The sequence below is a fragment of the Pangasianodon hypophthalmus genome, chromosome 14, assembly GCF_027358585.1.
Source record: "Pangasianodon hypophthalmus isolate fPanHyp1 chromosome 14, fPanHyp1.pri, whole genome shotgun sequence".
Taxonomy (NCBI): Eukaryota; Metazoa; Chordata; class Actinopteri; order Siluriformes; family Pangasiidae; genus Pangasianodon; species Pangasianodon hypophthalmus.
The window spans coordinates 21,745,141-21,771,560 of NC_069723.1; the positions used below are offsets into that span (position 1 = coordinate 21,745,141).

Here is a 26,420-nt window from a genome sequence, read left to right on the forward strand (position 1 = left end):
TTGCTAGGAGTTGAACTGACAACCTTCTGATTAGTAGCACAAAGCCACTGAGCCACCATTTCTTTTTTATGTTACTCTCTTTTTTAGAAAACCCACACATATTAGCCTTCTGAATCTTATTATTAAACTCTGAGAGAGTTTTGCTTGAGTTGATGGATATTAAGCAAAAACAAGAAAGATTAAAGGTTATGACAGAACTCTTGCCAAAATAATCACACAGCTGCCCGGTCAGAAGTCAGCTTGTATTTAGATTCTGCATTCTACAATTCTTGTTTCCTCTCCTCTCATAAACATGGCGGTAAATGGATCAGTGTCTCTAAATTTCCAGCTAATTTGACAGTTATTTCAATATCAATTCTAAAAAAAATAATAAGCCGTGATGTTATCAATACTAAATGAGACCCAAGGCAAGTAATATAGCTCAGCAATCGGTGAAATGTCAGAGCTAACCACAGCTAACACTAATTGGCACCTTTGCTGGCTTTGCGTTCCAGAGACCATAAAGGGGAAGGAGATCTCATGACCTTGTCAAGCTACTGCTCCATGAAGCAATGGTGGTGAGTGTCACAAGCCACTAACAGCCTTGAACACGAACTGAGCGGCCTCTGATCTGGATCATTTTGAAAGCACAGAAAAGTGTCTTCACAAAGTTAGACTTCCAGTAATTTAGATTTTTAATATACCTCAATAGATTTTGCCTATCCACTACATAACTATAAAACATCAGGGGTTCATCGTGTACTTTGTAGTGAAGCACTCACAAAGAGTTGTAGCTGAAAAAAGTACATCTTGGATTGTGGCAAAAGATAAATCTTTTTTATTGATTAAAACTGCAGAATGTCGAAACACTGCTGTTAGTTATGGAAAGGGAAGTTTTTAAAAAATCTTCCCTTGTCTTGGTCAACTGGCTTCTTTTTCCTTGTTATGCATGTTAACACAATGTGGATGTGTGAAACAATACTCGATTATTCACACACACATACATGTAGATACGACAAACACAGGACTAAGAGCAGGTTCCCTTCGGTGCTTATGTTTGGTTTGAGAATATATTTTTAATCACACCTTTCCAAGGTTTCTACAGGATGGACAGGTGCTCAAACTTAAAAAGGGGCACAAGGATCATGATTTTAAAGCACTACAGTACTAGAGTATAACCTGCTGAACTATAGCTACTGATGTTCAAACAAAAAAATTATATTTTGGGAAATACGACCATCTATGTTCAATAGAAAAGATCAGGAGGTACAAACAAAAATAATAACTGCAATAACAGTAGGGTTGGTCAAATTTTCTGTAGGAAAAGGCGAGATTGGTCAATAGTGTCTGCAGGAGCATATCAGAACTCCTTTGGGAGTTGGCAGGAGTAGGATTAAACTTCTAGACGGATATATTTAACCAGCTTTGATGTCTCTGCTGCACAATGAAGTATAACACACACAATAAAAACAATGTAATGTAATGACACACATACATGGTTTTAAATAAACACAAACATTGCTCACTGGAGCGCAAATGTAAAGTCGTACATAAATATAATGTTGTAACCTGACAGACAGCAGCCAGGGCCTTTTATTTATAATTAAATTATCAATAATTTAAAGTTCTTCACTTAATAAAGGCAATATATACACAGTATATCCCCTGTATATGGATGATAGAAAATGATGATGGACATATACCAGTATAGTGCAGTGTTATTTATGCATGCTTTATTTATACATTTCTAAAGGGAGGAACCAGACTAATGTTGGTTCCTGAATGTGCTAGTTATATAGCAAACACCAGCAGTCAGGTTCTTATATGCATTATTTTATTTCAAAAATTAAAATAAAATGCTACCCAGTGATGTTTAATCCCTTTAGAATTCAGGCATTTTAATCGTTTTTAAGATCAGTATTAACACAAAAAGAGAATCCATAGAAAAATCTGTAAACTGACACTGGAGTGAGTTCATGAATGTGACTGAGCAGCGGTTATTCTATCTGAGAATCTTTAAAACCCTGGTTATTTATGACCCTGTATTGGCTGTTCTATTCAGGTCTACAACGTCATTACATTATCACCATAAGAGATGAGTGAAGACACGCCTGAACATGTATCCTGGGGGAAAAAAAAATCCCTGCTAAATGAGCAGCCTGATATTAATGGAAAGGGCTTGATATCCGGACTGGATCCTTCATTTGTCAAGAGCAAGGTTGAAGATTAATTGACCCCGGGAAAAAAATACCACATAATAAATTATGTCCACGGTCCAAAAATTGTATTCCATTTATGCTATTTAAAATGCATGATGAGGCAAAAGAGGCAGAACCTGCTCCTGTTTGAAGTCAAGGTCATTCCCTGAGCCAGGGCTGTTTGAGTTGATGCAACAGCTGGCGTCCATACAAGCATTAGGCCCTAATAAAAAGTGACAAACCCGCCCTTGCTTTTGCGCATACACATCCAACATCTGACAACTCTTTGCTGCGCAGATGTGGCCTCAGCATTAAATGGGAGCTCAAGGTTGGCACGTCTCGACATCAACACAGCAAGCGCGGTGCTTAAGCTCTGCTTGCACGCTGGAGCTGCAACAACACATTCCTAAGATAACGTTTCATGACTCAGTCAATCATGGCACCTCTCAAACTGGGTCACTGTGACCTACTTCTAAAGAAGCATGACGGGCATCACACGCTGCCATTTTCCAGCTGGAGTCCCTCATTAGTGCTCCACCAATCAGGCTGGAGTTAAAGGCATTAGTTTGACCTACATTGCTCATCCAAAACGGAGGAATCTGCACATGGCTCGAGTGAAATAAACAGCACTGTTTTCAGAGTTGTGTCAGGAATTACAGCATGACCTTAGACCAGAGGAGTATTGCTAACAGCATATAAGCTTAGTTTATCTGCCGTATGAGAAATACAACACAACAGGGTGTGCTGTTATAGAAAAATAATCAACAACCTGGGGTTTGATGCAGCCTTATGAATAGCATAGGTAATTTCAACACCCTAAAGTCCATTATTTTCCAATAACACACCACACCTGACATGTTTTATTCCTCTTATACCACAACAATTTGCCAGTGATTAGAATTTTTAATTGGTAAAGAACAACACACTTTTTATCCATTCATGTTGTGGAACCTCCATAAAACAAGTTATTTCCTGTTACTGTTTATATTACAACAGCTATAAACATTTTCCTCTCTCTTGAAGTTAACACACAGCTTGTAATCTCACGGAGAATACAAACGCACATTTACATATAATATATTGTTTTGTGTAGCATGTATAGTTTGTAGAATTTCCATTTCTGACACATAACCTTGTTTCTCATCAGTGTTTTTTTTCTCTGCTCATGATATTCAATGCTGGGGACTAGCTTAGAAAATTCCTGTAAATTCATTATTTTGTCAGTCAAAGTCAGTTCTGTCATGTCTGAATCGCTAAAAATTCCAGAAATTTCTCCTGTTCCTCTTGTTTGTTGGCCTCATTACTCTCGCTCTTGTGCTTCAAAAGTTGTCAGCACATCTATCCTGATAATGTTTTGGCTTCTATTCACACACAAGCTATCCTGATGACAGGAAGTCACAAGATTTGAATTAGGTCTCATCTCACTTGCAGGTGTCTCAAAAGATTCTACATTCACACTGAGTACTTTGTATTAGTCAAGGCCAAATATTGTATGATAACAGCCGAGACGCAGGATAAGCTAAATATTTTCAGCTAACTCCTAATTGTCTGTGGAAAATGGCTCAATTTCCTTGGAGGGAAATTACGGTAGCTGCAGGAATCAGACTGGGACTATTAGCTGCTGATTATTCCACAGAACTGTGCTAAGACATTAAGACCTGGGCTATCTGAACTGCTAGGAGTGGGCCTGAGAAACGCAATTACTGACCTGCCATAGAGAACACTGGAGAAAGATGTAATAACATCAAAAATGAATATAACTCACTGTGGATTGCTGTGAGAAAATACAGTGTTATAAATAAAATATAACTATACACTGTGAAAACATCCATAAGACAGCAACTAGGGTGTATTCGCGAGGAGCATTAACGTGAACGACCTCCGAAAAATCCTGATAATAGTCTCCGACAATGTGCAAACAATAAAATACACTGTCTTTATCCCCTCTGTCATTAACCAGAGCCATTACAGCCTAATAAACGCCAGGATAGTTGTTATTGTTATTGGCTCAACGTGATGTAATCAGACACAAGACAACTCCGAGCCGACAAAATATCAACTGCCTCAATATTTCCAGTCCATATTATTGGTCACTGTGGGAATCTTATGCCAAGCTGGAAGCCTAATAGCCTAATAGAGACAATTCACTGTTTCATAAACGCAAGCGCTTAAGCTGTACCGACTTCTTTCTGATGTTTAAAAAGATACGTATGTTCTACAAACAAGATTTTTCGAGCTGACAAAAACTCCCCGTGTCGCTATTTACTGTAAAAGAAGATAGCAATCAGTCATATAGGCGTCCCACAGGGTTTAATCAAAGGCTCCGAGCTCGCTGGGTTCAAATCTGCTCATGTCATCAGCAACTTCCTCTCTCTACACTCTAAATAAACACTATAAAGACTGCTGTTGCTACAGCACAGATTTTAATTATTTAAGCACAAATATAAGTTTCAGTTTTATATCATAAGGTTTAAAATATACAGTATACATATATACTATATACTAAAATATGTATATAGTGGAAATATATATAAATGAACTGAAAAAACGCCCAGATTTTTCTTCAGTCTGATGTCATTTATGATGACTAAACAGCCAAGAAGGGATTTATGCTTGCTCTAATTGTGCCGTTTCTAGAAACTTTAGAAATGTTTTCCATGTCTTCTCGTGATATGGATTCAGTAGTATTAGTATACAAATTCCCACATAACTCATAAAAGTAATCAACGGCAATATATAGTATGAAACATAATCTAGCATGCCTTAGCGTTCTGTCTGTCTTCCTTTGATTCAACTAGAAAGTTGTACAAAATGAGAAAAGTAAAAACACGGTGGCATAAAATATGGGCCATATTTTGTGCCACAAATATATAACTTCCATACAAAGAAAAAAACATTTCATTAAATTCAGATTCAAATTTACACACTGTTACATCCAAGTGCTTCAGAAAAGCTTGTTTAAAGAGATAAGACCATTGTCATTTCATCCAAATAGAGAGACATGATCAGGTTCTGTAGTGGCTTTTTGTAGTGGAATTTAATTAACTGAATTTGTAATGTGTTGTGCAGCTGCAATTTTGTTTTATTTTAATTGTGTACAGGTGATTATTTCAAAATTTTATTTGATTATTCTGAAATTTAATTTGATGCTTGTCAACATTCACAACTTGGGCAGTTTCAAAATGAATTACTTGTTTAATCAGCACTCAAGTGTGATTGCTGTTGTTTACACTTGTGCAAACTTGTGGGGGCGGGGCTGATTTCTGGGCCTGAAAAATATAAACGTTAGTTTTATCTAATTAAAAAAAAAGAGGTAGATCTTTTACATGGATCTGCTGTGAGCCAGTCATCTTAAGGAATATTTGAAATTATATAACTATTAAAGGTCTAGAAATACTTTTAGAGATTACAAACCTCACCTTTAATGAATCCCAACTAGGCATGTAGTAATAAAAAATATACAGTGTATATTAATTCTATTGGAAAGTAAACAGGACATTTTGTAACTCATATCAGTTTCTCAGCCAGATGTTCAAACACTTTTCTAGGAGCCTCAAATTATTTGATTGGTCTTTCTGGCTTCAGCCAGAAATTCAAAATATATTTTTTTTCCTAGTCTCACAAACTAGCTGTGTGGTCATAAGTGTGCTGTGTTTACACCAACCCACATCTGGGGGTGGGGCTTATTTCTGGGCCTGAAGAAATATAAACAGCAGCTTTAAATAAGGTAGATGCTAATTCTACTAGGTTCAGGAATTAGGTAGGTAATTCTAGGTAGGCTAATTCTATCAGAATGTAAACAGCACACTTTTGTATCTCATGTCAGTTCCTCAGCCAGACGTTCAATCATCCCAACACCAAGTATAGAGACCTACCATGATGCTGAGTGTTGCTGCCAAGAACAGGTACAGTGTGGTAATCAATTTGCTCTGCAGGCTGGAAGGCAGGTCTGAATACTAATGTCTGCACAGCACCCCCTCTCCCTCAGTTAGACACTCTCTCCTCTCTTTCTCCCTCTCCTATTTTTTTTCTTCCTGTCTTCCTTTCTGGGCTTGACACCTCAATGTGCCCCGATCCAGAGCAGTAGCCAAAGGGCAACAGCTCGTCCTCTGTGCAGATAACCACTGCCACTAATCAAGTGTGTGTACGTGTGTGTGCGCGCGTGCTACAGTATGGGATTAGAGAGCTTGCTCAGTGCAACTCAGCACAGAACAGCAGCTAAGTGCTCGCACAACAAGGTCACCATTAAACCTGCAGTAACCCTGCCACTGCTTCCCGTCTCTCCTGCCCACACACACACACTCACACACACACACACATTGCACATGCACACACTGATCCTAACCCTCATTTCACTTTTTCAAGTGCATACAAATCTCCACCGCCAATCTCCGCTGGGTGAGGATAATTCATCATATTTTACTAGTGACGGCTTTCCACCTCGCCTGAATGATATTGCATCCTGGCACGGTGACAAGAGCAAGGCGCAGGCGGGTTCCTCTCCGCCTCTGAGGATGCTCCACTGCGTCGCCACACACTCACATTTATACCGCTGAAGTGTGTGACTGTGTATTTGTGTGTGTGTGTGTGTTTGAGATACAGGAAGCCAGAAAGGTGGGCTATGGCTGTTTCACTATGCTCAGGGATGAAAGCTTAAGCCAAGCTGAGATGCTCGAATGGACACGACCGTTATTGCCCGAGTTCGCCCTGCAGCACTTAGCAATCCCTACTTTTTCCTCTCTCGTAGAGAAAGAGAATGAAGTGCAACCTGCTAGCTGGCTCTATAATGCGGTATATAAGAGCATGAAATAGCATTTGGAATCATTGGTTTTCTTTTGTTAGCCATGAAAATCAAGCCACGCCATCATCAACAAGAGTTTTCAGTAATTCAGTATTTCAGGAAGCATCCAGCATATAAATCTAATAGCATAATTAATGTGACATGCCATAATCAAATACTAAAACAATCCCTCAAGATTACAGACTCAATTGTACTCATTTATTAACTGTGACAAAGTGAAGTGATGAAGTTACTCTCACCACCCCGAAGTGTTTTATTCCTCTTACGCCATAGCAATTACATCTCTTCATATTTTTTACTCATTATATAGTTACTTTTAATGTTGTGCAACATCCATGTAACAAGTTAGTTCCTGTTATCACTTACATATAATATAATATGGCAAATATAAACAGTCGTTCCCTCACTGGCTTCTCTTTTTTCTTTCTCATGAAGTTAGTAAAATAAAATAAATGCAGCTCGTCATGTTACTGAATAACCCTCCTGTCCTGAAGACTTTTCCATGACAGAAAAGTTCAAAGAACTCCTTTACCTGACACTGGAGACTCCTTCCAAAATTGCTAAATCTCCTTACAGAAAAATGATTAACAATTGCACGTTTTTTTTAATCCATTAATGTACAGTGTGTACGAGGCAAGTCCCTGCGTAAGAAACGTTAAAGTACTAGAGCAAGCACTTTAATATAAATCTGTGGTTTGCCTTGTGATAGAAAATTAATCTAAACCTTCTTGCAAATCAGATTCAAGAATTCAACAGCGCTGTGGTATAATTATGTTTTTGCCATGTAACTGGGACATCATTTTTAAAAATGTATAACAGATATGCATTTTTCAGACACATTTTTGGACATCAAGAGACATATGGGTCACTGACGTTAGTCATCTACACATAGAAACTGGAATATTAAACATTCAAATGTAGATTTTTTATTGCTTATGAATATGTAAATATGACTGCCCTACATTATCTGTTATTCCACTATGTAAAGACTGTCTAGTTCACAACACACAGTTGTGCGTTTGATAGGAGACAGAAATACAATGTCCTTATTCTGTCAATAAGGACGCAGCCAGAGCAATAAAGGGTTACTGAGTACATAATGAGCATCATTATCACTCCCAGACAGAAGGATTTGACCTCCATGATGCTGTTTCCTACTCAGCAGGAGGGTGCTGGTGAGGAAACAGAGACTGACAGAGAGAGAGAGAGAGAGAGAGAGAGAGAGCGACATGCAAATGAGAGCGAGTGAAAACAAACGAACAAAACAGGGGCTCAGAAATCAACTGCATTGAAAATTTCATTCTCTACGCTCTAGATAGAGAAGAAAGAAAACTAGGGCAAAACACATTTTGTGTACGTTGTGTAACGCGCCCTTGACATGTTGACATCAGGTGACATTTTGTCACCAGCCACCTGGCAGATCTTCCACCTTCTCGTGACCTCATCCTCCAGTGACCTAAAACGCCAAGCTCCTCCTCCCTTTGCCTGACAGGCCCCTCCCCCTGCTCGGGGAAGGTCGAACGGGTCAGCGTGTCCTCATCTGTAATCCACTGCCATTCGTCAGCAGCCGGGGCCGGGGGAGGCAGCCTCGCGACGAAGGGAGAATGCCCAATTAGGCAGCTGTCACACAAAGCGGGGGCTGTAGAAAGTCGGCGATAGAGGTAGGGAGGTAGTGAGGAAAAAAACATCCCCTGCTGTCTGCTGAAAGGACGAGCAGCTGTGAGTGCCAATAACAGCGATATGTTAACCATTTCCACCCGAAAGGGCATGGAGAGAGTGTGAGGTTGCTACGTTCACTCCTACTTTATCTGGCTCATAACAAACTATTACAACCGGTGTCACGCTCGGCTGCTCAGGAACCTGGCTCGGGTTCTAGCACCTCGATTGGGACCATGACGGAAATGCATCCGCGTATATTTTTTGTGGCGTGCGTGTGGATCTATTTGAGTCAATCACACACACCAGAGAGATATCAGGACCTGTGATAGGAGTGTAGCACCCCAAAAAGAGCTAACACTCTAACACTTCATATTTTCTATAACAGCAGCTCTGAAAGTAGTGCAGCTGCAAATCACAGGTTTATATCAATGCACTCTTTTTGATAATCTTTTTACCATTTTTATAGTAACAACTCATTCATAAGAACTTTATGTGTATGACACTCCATGTAAACAAGAAAATATATATGTGTAGTTGTTGGGGGAAAGGAGTCTACAGTGTCAGTGCTTTGTAAGATTCAGGAAATTCAAGAGAGAGAGAAAAGGAAAGGCTGGTGTCAGAACAACTGTTTATACCCATTATAACGTACAGTGCTGTGAAAAAGTATTTGCCCCCATCCTGATGTCTTCAGTTTTTATGTATATCTCATACTAGATGAGATGTACTAGTTTTACTAGTATATCTAATTAGTACTAATTTCATACTAGTTTCAGAAATTAAAACAAACTCTAACATAAAACAAAGGCAACCTTAGTAAACACAAAATACAGTTTTTAAATGATAATGTTATTTATTGAAGCAAAAAAGTTATCCAATACCAACTGGGCCTGTGGGAAAAAGTATTTGCCACCATAGTTACTAATTCCCCAAATCTATGAAACTGAAGATAATGGGGTTCAGCTGGATTTGACGCAACCAGGTCTGATTACTGCCAGCCCTGTTCAATCAAATAAACACCTAAATGGTTAAATGGTCTTACCCAGTAACACACTATGCCAAAGTTGAAATAAATTCCAGAAAGAAATGATGAGGAAGAAGGTTATCGAAATACATCAGTCTCGGAAGGGTTACAAGACTATTTCAAAGGTTCTGGGACTCCAGAGAGCCACAGTGAGAGCCATTATCTCCAAATGGAAAAAAACTCGGGACAGTAGTGAACCTTCCCAGAAGTGGCCTACCTTCCAAAATTCCACCAAGAGCACAGCAACGTCTCATCCAGGAAGTCACAAAAGAGCCAAGGACAACACTGAAGGAACTACAGGCTTCTCTTGCATCAGAAAAGGTCACTGTACATGACTCCACTATCAGAAAGACACTGGGCGAAAATGGCATCCGTGGAAGAGTGGCGTGGTGAAAACCACTGCTAACCCAGACAAACCTTTTGGGAGAATGTTCTGTGGACTGATGATTCGAAAGTGGAACTGTTTGGAAGACAGGGGTCCCGTTACATCTGGCGTAAACCAAACACCGAATTCCACAAAATTCCTACGGCCAAGCATGGTGGTGGCAGTATGATGGTGTGGGGATGCTTTGCTGCCTTAGGGCCTGGGCAACTTGCAGTAATGATCCGAAGCATACATTGTTCCCATTAAAGGTGTTTCTAGTGAAATTGATGTCCCTTCTTCTAAATCAGACAGGCTGTCATATCTTTACTCAAAAGTTATATTCATGAAAAACTGCATCGTTTGTTATATCCATTGATGATGTCGCTAACTCTACTGTAGTAACTGTTTCAACCTAGGAAGTGGAATTTTATGTGGTGAACACAGAGGAGCGGAGTGATACACACAGTGAAATGTTCCAGTGCAGTTATACTAAATATAAGCTCTCTTGGAACGCTGCTCGACCAATCAAATTAGTGGACTGGAACTAAATGTTGTATAATGGAAATTAATCAAATTCTGGGTAGGAACAGTAATTCAGCATCATCACATTACCCTGTCATTGATTATTTTTCTATAACAGAACACCCCCAAGTCATTTATTCCTCACATGAAGGACAGGCAATCTCCGGGAAAACACTCATCTTCTGCTGTACTTTTCAGCATGTTTTTTCGAGGCCACTCTCACAACCTTTTCTTCACTGTCACAATCTCTTCTGTTTCTTTGCCATCCCCGGAAACAGCCGGCAAACTACAGTTGCCGAATATTACAAGTTTAATCAGAGATAAATGAGGCCCTGGAAGGGAGAGGGAGCTGACTGTGGGTTGAATAATCTCCCCATTCTTAATTAAATGACTGAAGAAAAGCCAGCACATTAAAGGAAAGAGAGCGCCTGGGTCCCCTGCCTTCTCCCTAGATGGGAGAGAAGTTAATAAGACAGCGAAGCCGCCGCAGTCATCAAGAGCCAAAATCAGGCGCCGGAAGAACAGAGAGTTTTCAAGGATGTGACCGAGCTCTGACAGAATAGGGCTGAAGGCAAGTTAGATAACGCCACTACTGTGAGACTTAAACTGAAAGCGCCACTTTAATATAAAATCAGAGATGACGAGCATAAGTCTGATCATTTGCAATGCACTGTGTGAAGTTTGCATAAATTACACAACTCGGTTGAATCACTGGATTGTTTTCTGTTTAATTACGGAACAATTACATGACATTTATAAGTAAAGCAAAAAGGAGAATGCAGTCTTTCGAAACTTGTGTATCTTATGAAGTATTCTTAAAGAGAAGTGGTCAAAGTGCTGAAAATTCTTAGCTTAAAAATCTTTTCATCTAAATAAATTGGTTAAAGTTGAAGTAGATCTTTATATTCTCTACTCAAGTTGGGCATTAAGCATCTGCAAGGTCTCAGCAAAGTTGTCAACCCAACTACATCTCAAAAACCACACAAAAAGAACTGAAACTAGCCCCAAACGTCCAGTCATTGGAGAAGGAAGACACATTTTTCTTCCTTTTCTCAATCTTTGCGTGGGTAACAAGGTCACCGTGGTGCGCACGCATTTCTGATTTACATTATCTGCAATATGCCTTATCATCCACTCCTTAATCCACTTTTCCCTCTCCTAATCTTTACAATTTATCTTACAACAGAAATGGTTGTGTACATCGTAGATATACTGTCTGCACTTACACTTTCCCTTTATTTGCCACAGCCTGTTGTTTGTGGAAATCGATTAGATTTAATTCAGATTATTGGCTTTTAAACAAGATCTTAGCAGCCGCACACTGTTTTTAAATTAGCCCCACAAAAAAAAAAAAGCATCAACCATGGACTTGTTTTTTTTCTTAATCAATTTGCTGTAAAAAAAAAAATAATAGTAAAATAAAAAAGTGACCCTGGCAACTCTGCCTGCAACATGAACAATCATGTCTTACATATTGTGTAGAAATGACTTGGGACAGAGATATTAAGCTGTGTGTTGTCACAGATGCCCTTAGCTTTCCGGGGAAAAAAAAATCATGATTCCTGTTGTAGCTTCACACTTGTAGGTTCACAAACAGGTATTTTGCAAAGGTTTTGGTCTGCTCAATGTTGAAGTTAAGGTTGAAATTAAACAACAGGCCCACAACTTTCAACCAATAATGCATTTTGTTATTCAGTTCCTACACCAATCAAAATTCAGAAATCAAATTCAAATCACACACTAATTTTAGTTAGTGATAGTAAATTAGTGCCTCTTTCACCAAGGAACCAAGTGGGAAAATATTAGCTAAGACTAACTTTATTGTTAATATCTCAACTGTTATCTAGCATGACAGTAACTATTACAATACATACTAGCTGAACGCTAATGGCTAGTTGTGACAATACAAACTTCTGTGATAAATCCTTTGTGTACAGAGCAGCAGACAGATTACAGTGATGGGTATTAGGTCTGATTCTCACTGTCACATCTGTTAAAGTTTAGATTTGTTATAAAAATGCTTGAAGCTACACGACTCCTTGAGGCTAAATGGTAAAAATTCACCTTATGAATTTATAAATAAATAAATTATAGGGAAATGCAGTGATGTAGTTTGGAAATGTAGAAGTAGAAAGCAGAGATTGTTCTTTTGAAAAGTTTTAGATGAAATAAAAACTTGCAGAGGTACTTAATATAACAGATTTAAATACAGTAACAAAGCAATAATACTCTGCTGTAAAAGGGATATATTCTTCCCTGCTGATGTTTTTTCCTAGACTATTTAAGGGCTTGAGGCACATCTAACATGGTAGAAAATATCCTTATATATGCAGTTTGATCTACTTCCTAAACTATGCCAAACAGATGTTTCAGATGTTTCTGTGCCATCGCTTAATACCGGATTTAATAAGACATGCAAAGTTGAAGTGTTTTAATTCATCTGGGGCTCCCAAATATTTGCCATGACGACGACACACATCGTGTTTCTAGTTTCTGGGAATTCCATGTGGGAAGAAAGCTCAGATTTGGGTAATGAAAGTAAATGTGCAGACAGCTTGCTTTTGTGAGTTCCTCTTTTTTTATTTTTCAGCTGTAGAGGTAACATGAATAATAAAACACACGTCCAAGCGTCTGCTAACTTAAAAAGCTGACATCCGTTAAAAATCACAGACACATTCATCATAGCAGTGATGTGTAAACGCCTGTTTCCTCATGAGGAGATAAAACACGTAGGTCTGCTCTCCTCACGGGATGGTTTACAAACGACAAATTCTTGTCTATAGTAGCAAAACGATTGTACAGTTAGGGAGTAACTAGGCTTTTTTTAATTTTTTGTTTTTAAGTTGAACTTTTGAAACATTTCTAAACAATAAGGATTGAGTTATTTCTATATAATTCATAGGCAGACTATATTTTTCTATATTTGTGAGTACCTTCCATTGACATGATGATTGCTGCAGCTAATTAATGCTGTGCTACACCTTAACCTCAGTAACCAAAAGCTCTTTTTGTTTAAAAAAAAAAAAAGATTAAGCACTACTTTCTATGACATTTGACAATATCCTATCATTGTGAGGTCCATTTTGGTCTTTATAAAACACAAAGTGCTCAAAAAACTCAGTTACAGCTTTAACTCTGACTTTTGCAAAGCACTCACACTGGAGACTCCTTCCCTAAATGTTAAATAAACATCTTCTCTAGAAAACTTCCTCATATCAATTGTATGTTTTTTGTTATTGTTGTTTAATAACAGCACCTTTAAAAATCTGTATATTATACATTGTAGATTATATGAATTAGCAGTTACTACAGAAACGATAACGTATCACAACAAGCACATTAATATAAACCTATAATTTGCAACAGATCGCACGATCATCAATCATACAAACAGATCATCAGCTTATTTTTGATTTGAAACAGTATTAAACAGCAAGGAGCCGTATGCAGACACACACACAGTGGGTTCCTATTTTTATGAGGACCTTCTACTGATTTAATGATTAATACAGCACATTAATATCGTGCCTACACCTAAATCTCAACCCACCCTTAACCTCAGTAACTGAAAGAAAATACGGTTAGCTCTTTTTGTTTTTCAAATTAAAGCTGTAAAAACGCTATGTTTTTATGAGGACATTTGATATTATCCTACATTATGAGGACCCTTGGTGCTTTTTTTGGCCTGGAAAATTGGTGTCTGGCATCATAGAACTGAGGTTTTTTTTTTTTTTTTTTGAATATGATTTAAGTGGCATCTAAATTGAAAATACAGTAAGCTACAACAACATGTTTTTAATAAAACCTTTTTTTGCATACTGTCATGTCTCTTGCCTTTGATTAGCACAAATAATTTTATCACCACTACAAAAATTACTTAAAACCTGATAGTTTATTAAGACATTCTTGAATATTTGGAAATACTTGCTCATGCATAGACCTTATATATATATATGTACATATATCATACAGGATCAGGCAGTTTATCAAGATATGCATATATGTAAATATAATAGTAGTTAGTTAGCAAGATTAGCTAAGCTAATTAGCTTCTTAAATACAATCTTACTAGTTGTATCACCTAATGTAGCTGTCAGGGTTAAGCTAACGTTATATTGTGTAATTATAGGTAGCATGGTTGCTAGCTAGCTAGATAAAGTTAGGCTAACTGATTTATTTAATTGCATAATTAAAACCTGCAACCAAGTTGGCCATGTAATATCTGCAACCTAGCTAACATCAGTTCAAATTATCAGTTAACCATTGAACCATTACAAGCTTTGATACAGTATGGTGCCATACTAATGATCAATTTCATATATATAGTTGTTACGGATATAACTGAACTCCAGATACGGTGATACATTAGATTTCTCTACATCACATTCACCTCATTTTACACATTCAACTAATCCTCTCTAAACTCTATCCTTCACCTTCATGAATCCATTATCACAGTTAGCATGTAGCCAGGACAGTTGACTAGCACTGAGTGTTGATCCTCATGGGTGGGTTCCCATTTCCTACCCTGGCCTTCTCACAGTGTCTCTGTACTGCTTTCCTGTCCTAGAAGAGCTGACTACACACTTCTCCGTGCTTTGACTTTAAATAATAATAAGCACTTTTGAAGGACTTAAAAAAGACAAAAGTAATGAACGCATCTCGGCAGAGGTAACTCAGCCCTTGCCATAGACGGATGGGCAGGACGAGGCCTTGCAGTGGCAGTGCTCGCTCTCACCAGCGCTAATTAGCACAAATGAAGCAGGATTAAGAAGTTAATGGGGGGGAAATGGCATGACTTGCAAAGCTAAACGAGTCAGCAAACTTTAGGGGGGTCGTCTTCTTGAGCAGTGTTTACACCATTGCAATCACTCTCAACCATTTTGTCTGGCTTTAAACGTGTCCAAATACCTACCGGGTGTATTCTACTACTTTTGTTATCAGTGTAATATCAAAACAAAGTGAAATCTATACTTTAGCTTGTTTTCTGTTTGGGTAGAATGGTTTCACGCTACACAAATTTACAGACCGAAATATAAGAAGCAGTTTGTAATACTTAATTGAAATTGCAATGAAAACACTTATAAAACTTTGCCTTCCTCCAAATCGAACCTGATGAACCTCCTTGAGCTGACTGTTAAGGAAAAGAGCTGAGCAGACCTGAGCGCTTCTGCTCCAGCTGTGGGTAGAGCTCATTTCTGGGCCAGAAAAAAATCAAACTAAAGCGTGATATAAAAAAAACGAGGCAACTGAAATATTGAAAATCATAGTTAATATTAAAGTTGAAATTAGATGACTGAAATTAGACGTCTGAGGAGACATTTAAAAATGACCAACTGTAACATTTTAGCATGAAAAGGTCATTAGAAGTTACTTCCCGCATTTGAATCAAGTTGCTATCAACAAATTCAAGGTCCTATCTAACAACTTGATCAAAGCGTGACATTCCCTGTGGGAGGAAACCTAGCTAGCAAGGTTTTAGTCATTTTTAGGCAGACTGACAGTTTTAACACTCAATTTGTTAAACTGGCTTTTTACACAACATGAACTTTGCACAAAGATGAAAAAGTAAATAAAAACATTTCCAAAGTAAGTTATAGTTTTGGGCAAATCCCTATTTCCCATCTTTATGTTTCTAGCTGGGGGTTTTTTTTTTTTTTTTTTGGCTGTTTGCCAGAATTTAGCAATACCCAATGGGTTTTCCCAGGCTGGTGCAGGAGGGAGGGTTGAGTTTTTTCTTGCTAGTGTTGCCTCTGGCTTGCTAATTAGCAGTCTAGATCTAGATTTCTTTAAAGTGAGTGTCCAAAAGTCTGAGAGCCAAAAGTCTGAGTGCTTCTATTTTGCATTCTTTTTTAATTTCATACACAATTTTTCATTAATCAAATCATATTATCAGCAACCAATTGAGTGAAAAGTAGAACTTTTTAGTATTTTGTATGTCCTGCTTTTGCTTTACTGAACAAAAACAAGTTTGTGTAAAACCTGAAGATCCACGTTAGATCGGAGTGACATCTGAACACATGTTTCAATAGCAGGGATAAAATCTGAGGCTTTGTAAAGGAGTTAACATGGCCAGTATAAACATAAAGAAAAACCTAGTGCAGTATATTGAATATTAAATATTCAAGATACTGAACATTTCTTGGTTTTAATTTTTCACAGTTCTAAAAGTTTCTGTTTATTTCCAGTTTTAAATGGAAAATTATCCCGGATTTTTAATGTGGTCTTAAACAACTGGATGCCACTGTATGCGGGTAAAAGCGCCATACAAATAAAATTGGATTGAATTGTGTACACACCTGCTTAAATAAACTGTACTGGAGTAAATGCACTTTAAACAGACTAAATACTGTTTATAAATGTTTGAGCGCTTTAAGCTATGACTCCAAGCTAACTCAGCATGTTAAAAAAAAAAAAAAAAAACGCCTGTGGAGAGGCCGCCAGAGAACAGCATGTCTCAGGGTGTCTGCAAATAGGGGAGATGAGCAAAACCGGCTGAGCAAATGAGGCCCTGGCAGCACTCGTCAAGTGCAGCATGAACTCACTTCTGCCCAGTGCATGAGACGACTTTCACAGCAACCCCATCCTCCCTGTTCTCTCCCTTCCCCCACATACACACACACACACAGCCACATAGCTTCCCTCCTCTCACATACACTCGACATCTCATTCTCTCTCTCCGGCAGCTGAATGTCAGGGGGTGAGTATGCGTGACCTTGAGTGGCGTCAGACGCACAGTGAGGGTCACGTTGCCTGCAGCCGCCCTTCAACAACATCAGCAAGACAAAAAAATCTCCACAGCGGCTTGATGCATATCTCAAATGTCCTGCCTTTCTCCAGTGGCTGTCTGGATTATCTGCACGGAGAGACAACATTTCATCCAGGCTGTGCACCTTTAACCTTATGCCTTCATGCCTGGCTGAAAATACTATTTGTATTTCTATACACCAGACTTATTCAACAAACATTTCTAAAGGTCCAGTTACATAAAATTACTTAATTTTTTTTACAGATTTTTAAAATGTTTTTCTCCTTTTCAGTGTTAGTGTGTGTACACCGATCAGCCATAACATTAAAACCACCTGCCTAATATTGTGTAAGTCCCCCTTGTGCCACCAAAACACCTCTGACCATTCGAGTCATGGACTCCACAAAACCTCTGAATGTGTGCTGTGGTATCTGGCACCAAGACGTTAGCAGCAGATCCTTTTTAAGTCCTGTAAGTTGCAAGGCGGTGCTTCCATGGACCGGACTTGTTTGTCCAGCACATCTCAGATTGAGATCTGGGGAATTTGGAGGCCAAGTCAACACCGTGAACTCTTTGACATATTCCTCAAACCATTCCTGAACAGTTTTTGCAGTGAGGACCCAAGGTTTCCCAGCAGAACATTGCCCAGAGCATCACACTGCCTCCGCCAGCATGCCTTCTTCCCATAGTGCATCCTGGTGCCATCTCTTCCCCAGGCAAGTGATGCACACATGATGTAAAAGAAAACATGATTCATCGGCCCAGGCCGCCTTCGCTCCCCACGCATATCAGTGAGCCTTGGGCGCCCATGACCTTGTCACCGGTTCACTAGGTATCCTTCCTTGAACCACTTTTGGTAGGTACTAACCACTGCATACCGGGAACACCCCACAAGACTTGCCGTTTTGGAGATGCCCTGACCCAGTCATCTAGCCCTCACAATTTGGCCCTTCTCAAAGTCACTCAGATCTTTATGCTTGCCCATTTTTCCTGCTTCCTACAAAGGTCTGTGATGGTGCCAGTGCCATAAAAGATCCTGTGTTACAAATGGCTTCAAAATGTAGTATTTATTTGGCCTAGAGACCTCTGCTTAGAGAACCATATATAATCTGTCAAAGTCTGTCAAAGAGTTTTGTGGCTTAAGGGCGAAGAAAAAAAAATACAATTGTAAATCCACATGTAGCTGTAGCAGTAGCACATTTTTTTACTTGTTATTTTGTTTTGATTATAAACCAGCACTATGCACAAATGCGCACAGATTTGTGAAATTCTTTCTTTCTTTCTTTCTTTCTTTTTTCGCATTTCTATTTCCTTACTTATTACATGTGCCACAATTCAAACTATAATAATCATGAAAAAATTATATAAATAAGACAATTTGAAGTTGTTACGTTTTGTTTCTCATCACCACTTCACATTCCCACTTTCGACTAGTGCCACTGTCTCTGAACAGATTAGATACAACTATTTTAAATTTGACATAGAATAAACGCACACTTCTCTGTACATTGCTTTTTAACATTCTGTTTTCGTTTTCGACTTTTTTAAAACAAATGCTTTTGGTTCGCTAATCAGATCCAAAAATCTATGAAAAACTCTGTAGCTAGTCTCCGGTCAGATTAGCTGCCATTAATTAAATAAATCACATACTGTATATGTGACTGGATAAACCACAGCAGAGACTACTGCTGTACTACAACCATTTTTTTCATAAGTTTATCAGCATTTTTTCCCATATGCTTAGTTCAGTCCACTGAAATACTTTGCAGGATCCTTATCCAGACCACGGTCCACCAGTTGAAGATTCCTGCTTATGTTTTTATATTCTCGTGTATTCTTGTGTGCCGGTTCACAGCCACTGTAAGACACAGCCAAGGCACAGATTATTATGTACAGTATTACATTAGCACTTCTTGCAGTGACACCCAAGACGGGCAGCTTATTCCGAGAGCAGCTTGATACAAACAGAACATTTGTGACGCCAACGATGACAGGTTCTCGGAGGTGTAGGCCCCCTTCCGAGGAAATGGAGCTGGCCCTGCTAGCGCATGAAACTTTACACCGTGCAAAAAGACGGCCATGCGTGCACCCAGCTGTTCTTGTCCTGCACTTGAGGAGGCCGCGTTTCTGCCATAACGCCAACGCTTGCTCAGTTAACCTCCGGGAAATCATCACGGAGGGAATGGAATTTTGGTCGTGTACATCATCCTATTCTGGTATGGCCCGAGAATACACTGCCAGATACCTTATCTGAAAGTACTACGCTTGCAGGGTGGCCTGTGGCATAACAGATAAGTTTACAAGCCTGGCATGGATGGGTGGGATGCCTGGACATGGTTTCCTTGACACAATATAAAAGGAAGGGTCACCTATTCGTAGTATAGGGTGTGTCCTGGGATTAAATATTAAATTCCTACAAGAGAGAGCATGGTGAAAAAAAAACATTCCTTTCTGATCCAGACAAGCATTTACTCAACTCCTTTGGCTAACAATTTGGCCATCTTTTCTGATGTAAGGGACTGACTGTTTAAAGCTGCTATAACAAGTGGACGGATATAACTATACTTTATAACTATATCTGTACAATTGTCAAATGCACTGTAAATGGCTAAAAAGTATACCATGTCCTCATAATTGCCCTGGCTTCCAGCCTCATGCCCAGTGTTTCCGGGACAGGCTCCGGATCCACCATGACAATGACCATGAAAAAATGGTTTCTGAAAGTGAGAATTGTTAGCATTGGCAAATTGTTGCGGCATAAGAACAACAATACTGTTCAAGATGTGCTGTTATAGGAAAATAATCAATATCAGGGTTCTAAGAGTAATTCCACTTCACGTTGAGCCGCATCACACCACCCTATCTTTGATTATTTTCCTCCAACAGCACAAGTATCATGACTGTTACATGAAGAATGATGGAATGGAGGAGTTCTTCTTTTTTTGTTAACAAAGTACTAATGAGGGTTATCCATCAGCCAAATGATATCAGTTGCCAAGAACAGAATTTAAGTCATTTTACATTAAATTCATTATAACGACGTGTTCAGAGTTTCATCACCTGTAATATTTAGCTATCAGCTTATATTTAGCTTCAAAAAAGAAAGTAACATTGACTGTAAATCAGAATATGTACATCATTAACATAACTCATCTTGGTAATATATGGTTTATGGAAAGGACATGTTAAGTCTCTAGGTATCCAAGATTCCTGATTTTCCACATCACTGTAATTATTATAAACATTTAGCTGTACTACAGAAGAAACTCTGTGCTTTTTCAGAAGTTAACTAGATACATGGATACAGAGGGAAAATAGGTCACTTGCTTTTAACATGAAAAAAGAAAAGTTCCAGTAAGTTTTATCTTAAACTTTAAGAAAGACCACCTTCATTAACCCCACCGAAGAGAGATCACACACTCCTGTAGCTGTGCGTTTTTTGAGCCCTTATCAGGCAGTGTGCATGTGAAACGGGCAGATCTTAATTAAATAGTGTTCCAGCCAGAGGCAAGTCTGCGTACCGCTCATTTCACCCACCTCACCGCCGGCTTTTCCCCAATCAGCATGAAGCTCATTTGAGCAACTAATGGCAAAGGACTGTTTTTAAGCATGAAAATCCTTCAGTTGTATGGTATACAATAGCTAAAGCAAATGGTTTTGTTGGCGATCAAATGAATCAACATGTGGTCAAGTGGTATTGTTTCAGTCATCTTTCAGATTTCATATGTTTCCATCTAAAAATTTGTAGTCAATGAACACAATGCTGAGTTTCAGTATCAGTCTGGAAGGAGTCTCTGGTGTCAGCACTTTGTAACAGTGATATGCGTTCCTCAGGAAAAGTCTTCAAGAATTTACACTTTCTGGTTTGTCTATAACATGACAAGCTGTGCTTTTTGTCTTATTAACTTCACAAGAAGAAAAAACAAGATGCTGCTGAGAGAACGACTGTTTATAGCTGCTATAACATAAGCGAGAACATAAACTAACTTGTTTTTTTTAACAGGCATTCCAACTTAAAATGGACAAAAAGTGCCATTCTGTCAAAGTGATATTCTTTAATAAATTAAAATTTGTTGGTGTGGACAAATTGATGTGATATAACAGGAATAAAACACTTCAGGACATGCCGTTATTGGAAAACAATCAACTTTGAGGTGGTAACAGCATCTCCGTTTTGTGTCAGGCTGCATCACATCATGCCGACGTTGACTATTTTCCTGTAACAGCAATTAAAATCCATAATCGGACACAGTTAATACATGAATCTCTTTGTTGTCTTAGAAGATTATTTGGCATTTCACGAAATCATTTCACTTTCAGTTTTCCCCTCCGTGTGGGAAACAGACGCTTATGTAGTACGTGTTCTTAAACACAGAACATTACTACAGTTGGACACAGAGCCAATATAAACAGACGGTATAAAAATAGTCATTTTGTGAACTGGAGAATGTTGTTGTGTTGGACCATAGTGCGTCTTCTCTGTCTCTTGCATTACTCCCCGCGTGCAAACTGCCAGTCTAACCCTGGCCTGACCTTCAGCACAGAGAGGCAAACAAGTCTGACCCGCTGCTAAACTTCCCTCGGCTGGATGATAAGCGGCTGTTTAATTATATTCATCTACATGGATCTGACATTGTTCCAGGATGAAGTCAGAGTTCTGCAAGGTTACCGAGTGCTGAAAGTGGATGGGAATGTTAAACGCCGCACGCTGCGGCACTTTGCAGCCAGCAACTATATTTTCTGCTTTGTTCCACGAGCCACAGAGGACAAGCATCACTATTTGGTAGAGGGCAAACACAGGGATTTTGCAGATATAACCAGCACATACTGTAGGTTGGGATTTTGACAGGGAAGTTTGCATGAAGAAGGTAAATGTCACGCATCTAAATGCAACAAAATGCCACAAAACATAGCCTAAATTTAATGCAAGCAACTTTTAGGACATACAGTATTGTATCTTAGCAAAATCTTCATATTTAAAACATGGTATTTGTTCATCAAGTATAATCGAATTAACTCTTTAATACAGTGCTATGCATTAGTATATTAAAAAAATACTCCAGCAAAACAGCTGGTTTACATGTAATAACACACAGTGAGCCATGCAGTAAAAGGGAAATAATCCACACCCGGGTGATGTGATACGGCCCGATGTGAAGCAAAGGAACCAGAAAACGCAAACTCCTCTGTCCTGAAGACTTTCCCATGTGGAAAACTGACTGTTACAAATTGCTGACACTGGAGACTCCTTCCATAAATGTTACATAAACATCTCCTAACTTCACCATATCAACAGTTATACATTTGTCTTTGTTGAATAACAATACTTTTGTTTTTCTGTTTATTATTAGGCTTAGAGTAATGTGGAGTGTGGAATCAGAAGCGAAAATAAGAACTAACTTGTTTCAGGGATGTTCCACAACATTAAACATAACCACAAATGGATTAACAAATACAAAACTGTAATCATTGATTCAAAAAATTCTGTAGTATAAGGGGAATAAAACACTTGGGGATGTTATAGCAATAGAATAGAATAGAATAGAACACTTTATTGATCCCCAAGGGGAAATTAGATAATCAACTTTGGGGTGGTAACAGTAACTCTGCTTCATCACACCACCCCTTCTTTGATTAGTTTCCTGTAACAGCACACCGCCAAATGTTTTATTCCTTACTTAGACTTTCATTATAAGTGATGTACCAGGTTTTCTTTTTTTTCTCAGCACAGGGAAATATCAAAATTCCGGCCCGTGGTAAACACACATATGCTTCCGGATAAGGTTTAGGAGGAAATAGGTCATACAGCCTCCTTCATTAATTGAAATTCGAGTGCGTCAGAACCTTCATGTATGTGGAGGACACTGAAGTGTTCCTGACAGCAGTTGTTCCCATAACTCACACACAGGTCAATTCTCTCTGATAGATAGGTTTACATGTGTGTGCACCCCGGGGAAAGAGTGAGCAGGGCGCCTATAAAATATCCTTAATGGCTGCACTTGGTGCTCCTCCAGTCCTCATCACATTTACAGGCAACCCGGATGTTTTATCACCTTCATCTCTCCTTGTTAGCTCTGCCTCGCCCACACAGCTCAGGTGGACGTATCGACACTAGCGCTAATTAGATCATTGCCCTTATTTATGGCATTCAAATGTTTTCAGGTCAGATCTAATCTCATCCTAATCAGTAAGGTCAACCTACGAAAAAGTGCAGAGAGATTTAGAGAGAAAAAAAAAAAGGCCAGCTCCATCAGTCTGGCTAAGGGTGTCAGCCGCTAACTGCTAAATAGTGTTATATAAGCAGCACAATGGCACAGAAAAAAGGTTCACTGTGGCTTTACTGAACCGTATTTGAAATGGTGTCACTGCATCAGTGATGGGATTTACATCTGCACATGGAGGGTCACGAGCTATCCTATGGATAAGATCAATGAGGTTGCTTCACACTGTAGTTACCATGTTACCATCTTGAAGCTAAGACTGCTGAAAGTATCCGAATGAGAACTGTACAGTTCCTGGATGAGTTCCTGTTTTGACTTCCCATCACACTGCAGGAACCGTGACTGTCATGTTAGAAAAAAGCAGAAGTGACGCAAACCGCAGTTAGCTCATATTAGCACGCGGCAACATTACAACACAGCAAACATTGTGTATGAAGGAGGTTAAAACTGAAGTTATGTTGTTTAATTTTTATCGTTTTAGCTTGTTTTCAAAAGGCTAAATCCTGTTGGATGGATAATTCTAACAAATTACTATTTCGATTAATTCGGATAACACTGAGCACTAAATTGACATTTTCAATTAAAAAACAGAAACTTCTAGAAAAAATTTCAAAAACTGTTTCATATAAACTCAGATGTAGCTTCAGACAAATCATCATGACATGGAACTCTGCATGCTAAACTAGCTAGCTAACTTCACTAATGTTAGCGATGAACAAGTTGTTGTTATTATGGAATGTTTTGGTCAGTTTAGCTAAGTTAAATAAACTTAAAAAGTATATTGTTATGGAAATTGAGACTCTGATACTAAAATCCCACTCATGTCTGTGAGAAATGTGAGCAAGTTTACTAGCAGCTAGCTAGTTAGATAGTTAAGTTAGCCAATGTTAGTGATGAACGCATTAGTTTTGTTATTGTATATTTGACAGGTTTGGCTAATCTAGTAAAATGACAGTGCAAATTGAGACTCAAAAACTAAAATCCCACGCATGTCTGGGAGAAATGTGAGCTAGTTTGCTAGCAATTAGCTAACAGGATTGCACATTATATAACATTATAAATACAATGGTGTTTTTTTTTTACTCTTATGACTTTTTGACTGTCTTGTTCATTTTTACTTTTATGACTTTTTTTTAACCCTCTATTTGTGTGAAAAACAAAAGTATAGTGAATAGTATAGTCATTGCTTGTTAGCTAAATGCTATTTAGTTTTAAAAAAAAAAAAGGCCAGAGATGAGTATTTGGACATTCTCTGAAGTTTGTGTTCAACAGTCAGCAATGTTAATACTGAAAGCACTAACCCTGTAGTTCACAAAGTGCCTGCTCTGGAACTTGGATTTCCTACTTGAAAAGTCATGCAAGGGGTTCAACATGGCCAACTACATCATCAACTGTAAATGTAACATCATGTCTCTAATTTTAAACGAGATTATAGCAGTGGTTGCTTTAGAGTAATCAATATACAAACAAATTAATTAGTTAAATCTATAACACTGACCATACAGTTTACCTTCTCAAAACAGCAAGCTGTATGAACATCATGGAGGTGTACATGTTTTTCCCCATTTTGTAGCCTGAATATATAGAGGTAGAATATGACAGAATTCTGAGCTCCAACTTCCGAGTAAAACTCAGCAGGATAGCAGACCTTGTTATCTCCAATGGCAAGTTCCTGAGTACCTGAAAAATCTCCTGAGTTTCTGTGAATATCCGTGTGGTGAAAATGTACCTAAAGTTCCTGAAAAAGTTCTTTGTTTCCTGAAAAGATTTCCATGGTGCAAAAGAGCCTCATTTAAAATCTCCTCAGCTTGACTTTGACATGTTGGATTGAGATAAACTTGTCTCTGAGGCTGGGGGAGATACAGCCACTTGAATTCAAGGTGACAGCTTCATCACCTCTCATATCTTATGCAACACTCACTTTGTCAGGGAAAACATGTTTGGCGAAAAGCCATCAGTCATCACTTTATCTTAAAGAAGAAAGCTATTGCAATCTGACTCCTACAAAGAGACACCCACTAACATATCAAACGCACGCGATTCGTTTTGCTATCAGCAAGATCTAGCGATCAAACAAGTGCCACACTTTTTTATACACCTTTAGCCCAGATAATTTTAACCGAGCGTAGCAGTTCTGGCTCTGTGCTCTACTTCCATTATGCTGATGCCTCAAATGAGCGCAGCAACTCTGCACAAAGCCCACTAAGCCTACGTCAAGCAAAGAGACCTAAATCTGTGCAAACACTTGTGTGAAGCCTTTTGACTTTTTTTCCATGTTGGTATTGAGGTGGAAAGCTTTTAGTGGGATGTTTAGATCTATAGTTTAAACGAGGAGCTAAAAAGGTGATTAATTGATGAGTCGACTATGATTCATTTAAACCACCAATCACTTTACAAATACACATCTATTTAATGCAAATCTACAGTTTAATTTCTGGCCACTTGTCAACTCTAAAGGCGTTATCAAAGAAGAATCCATGAAACAGCCATAGAGTCTATGATTAAAAAGAAACTCTTACAGTTATGGAAACTACAGGCCAACATGATCAGTTATATCAGTTATTACTAAGTTCCTACACTCTCAGAAAAAAAATAGTACTAAACTGTACCTCTCCTTGTTGCTAGGGTGATACCTTCAAGGTTATATCTTTTGTGCCATTAATATGTATCTTTCCCTTGGAAAAATCATTTAAGATATATAAATGTACCATAACAGTACAAGTGCAGAATGCTTGAGGGATAAATTCACATATTTACAATATATATATATATATTTTTTGTGAATCCATTTATTTCTGTAAAGCTGCTTTGTGACAATGTCCATTGTTAAAAGCGCTATACAAATAAAATTGAATTGAATTGAATTGAGGGTATCACCCCAGGCACAAGGAAATTCAGTATTTGCAA

The 26,420-nt window shown here is 38.5% G+C and overlaps 1 protein-coding gene and 1 long non-coding RNA gene across 5 annotated transcripts in view; one reads left to right on the forward strand and one right to left on the reverse strand.

The window, feature by feature from the left end:
* LOC117599049 (uncharacterized) overlaps positions 1-26,420 on the forward strand; it is a 52,648-nt gene that overhangs the window by 15,231 nt on the left and 10,997 nt on the right. Inside the window, exons 3-4 of one of the 2 annotated variants that reach the window (XR_004579483.2) lie at positions 495-557; positions 2,042-2,315. This is a non-coding gene — a long non-coding RNA (uncharacterized LOC117599049). Of the gene's footprint in view, positions 1-494; positions 558-2,041; positions 2,316-26,420 lie in introns of those variants that run through there. The other variant, XR_004579482.2, reaches the window with a different exon arrangement.
* The window catches only part of nrip1a (nuclear receptor interacting protein 1a), a 47,374-nt gene that overhangs the window by 5,952 nt on the left and 15,002 nt on the right, over positions 1-26,420 (reverse strand). The gene's annotated exons all lie outside the window — the stretch shown is intronic.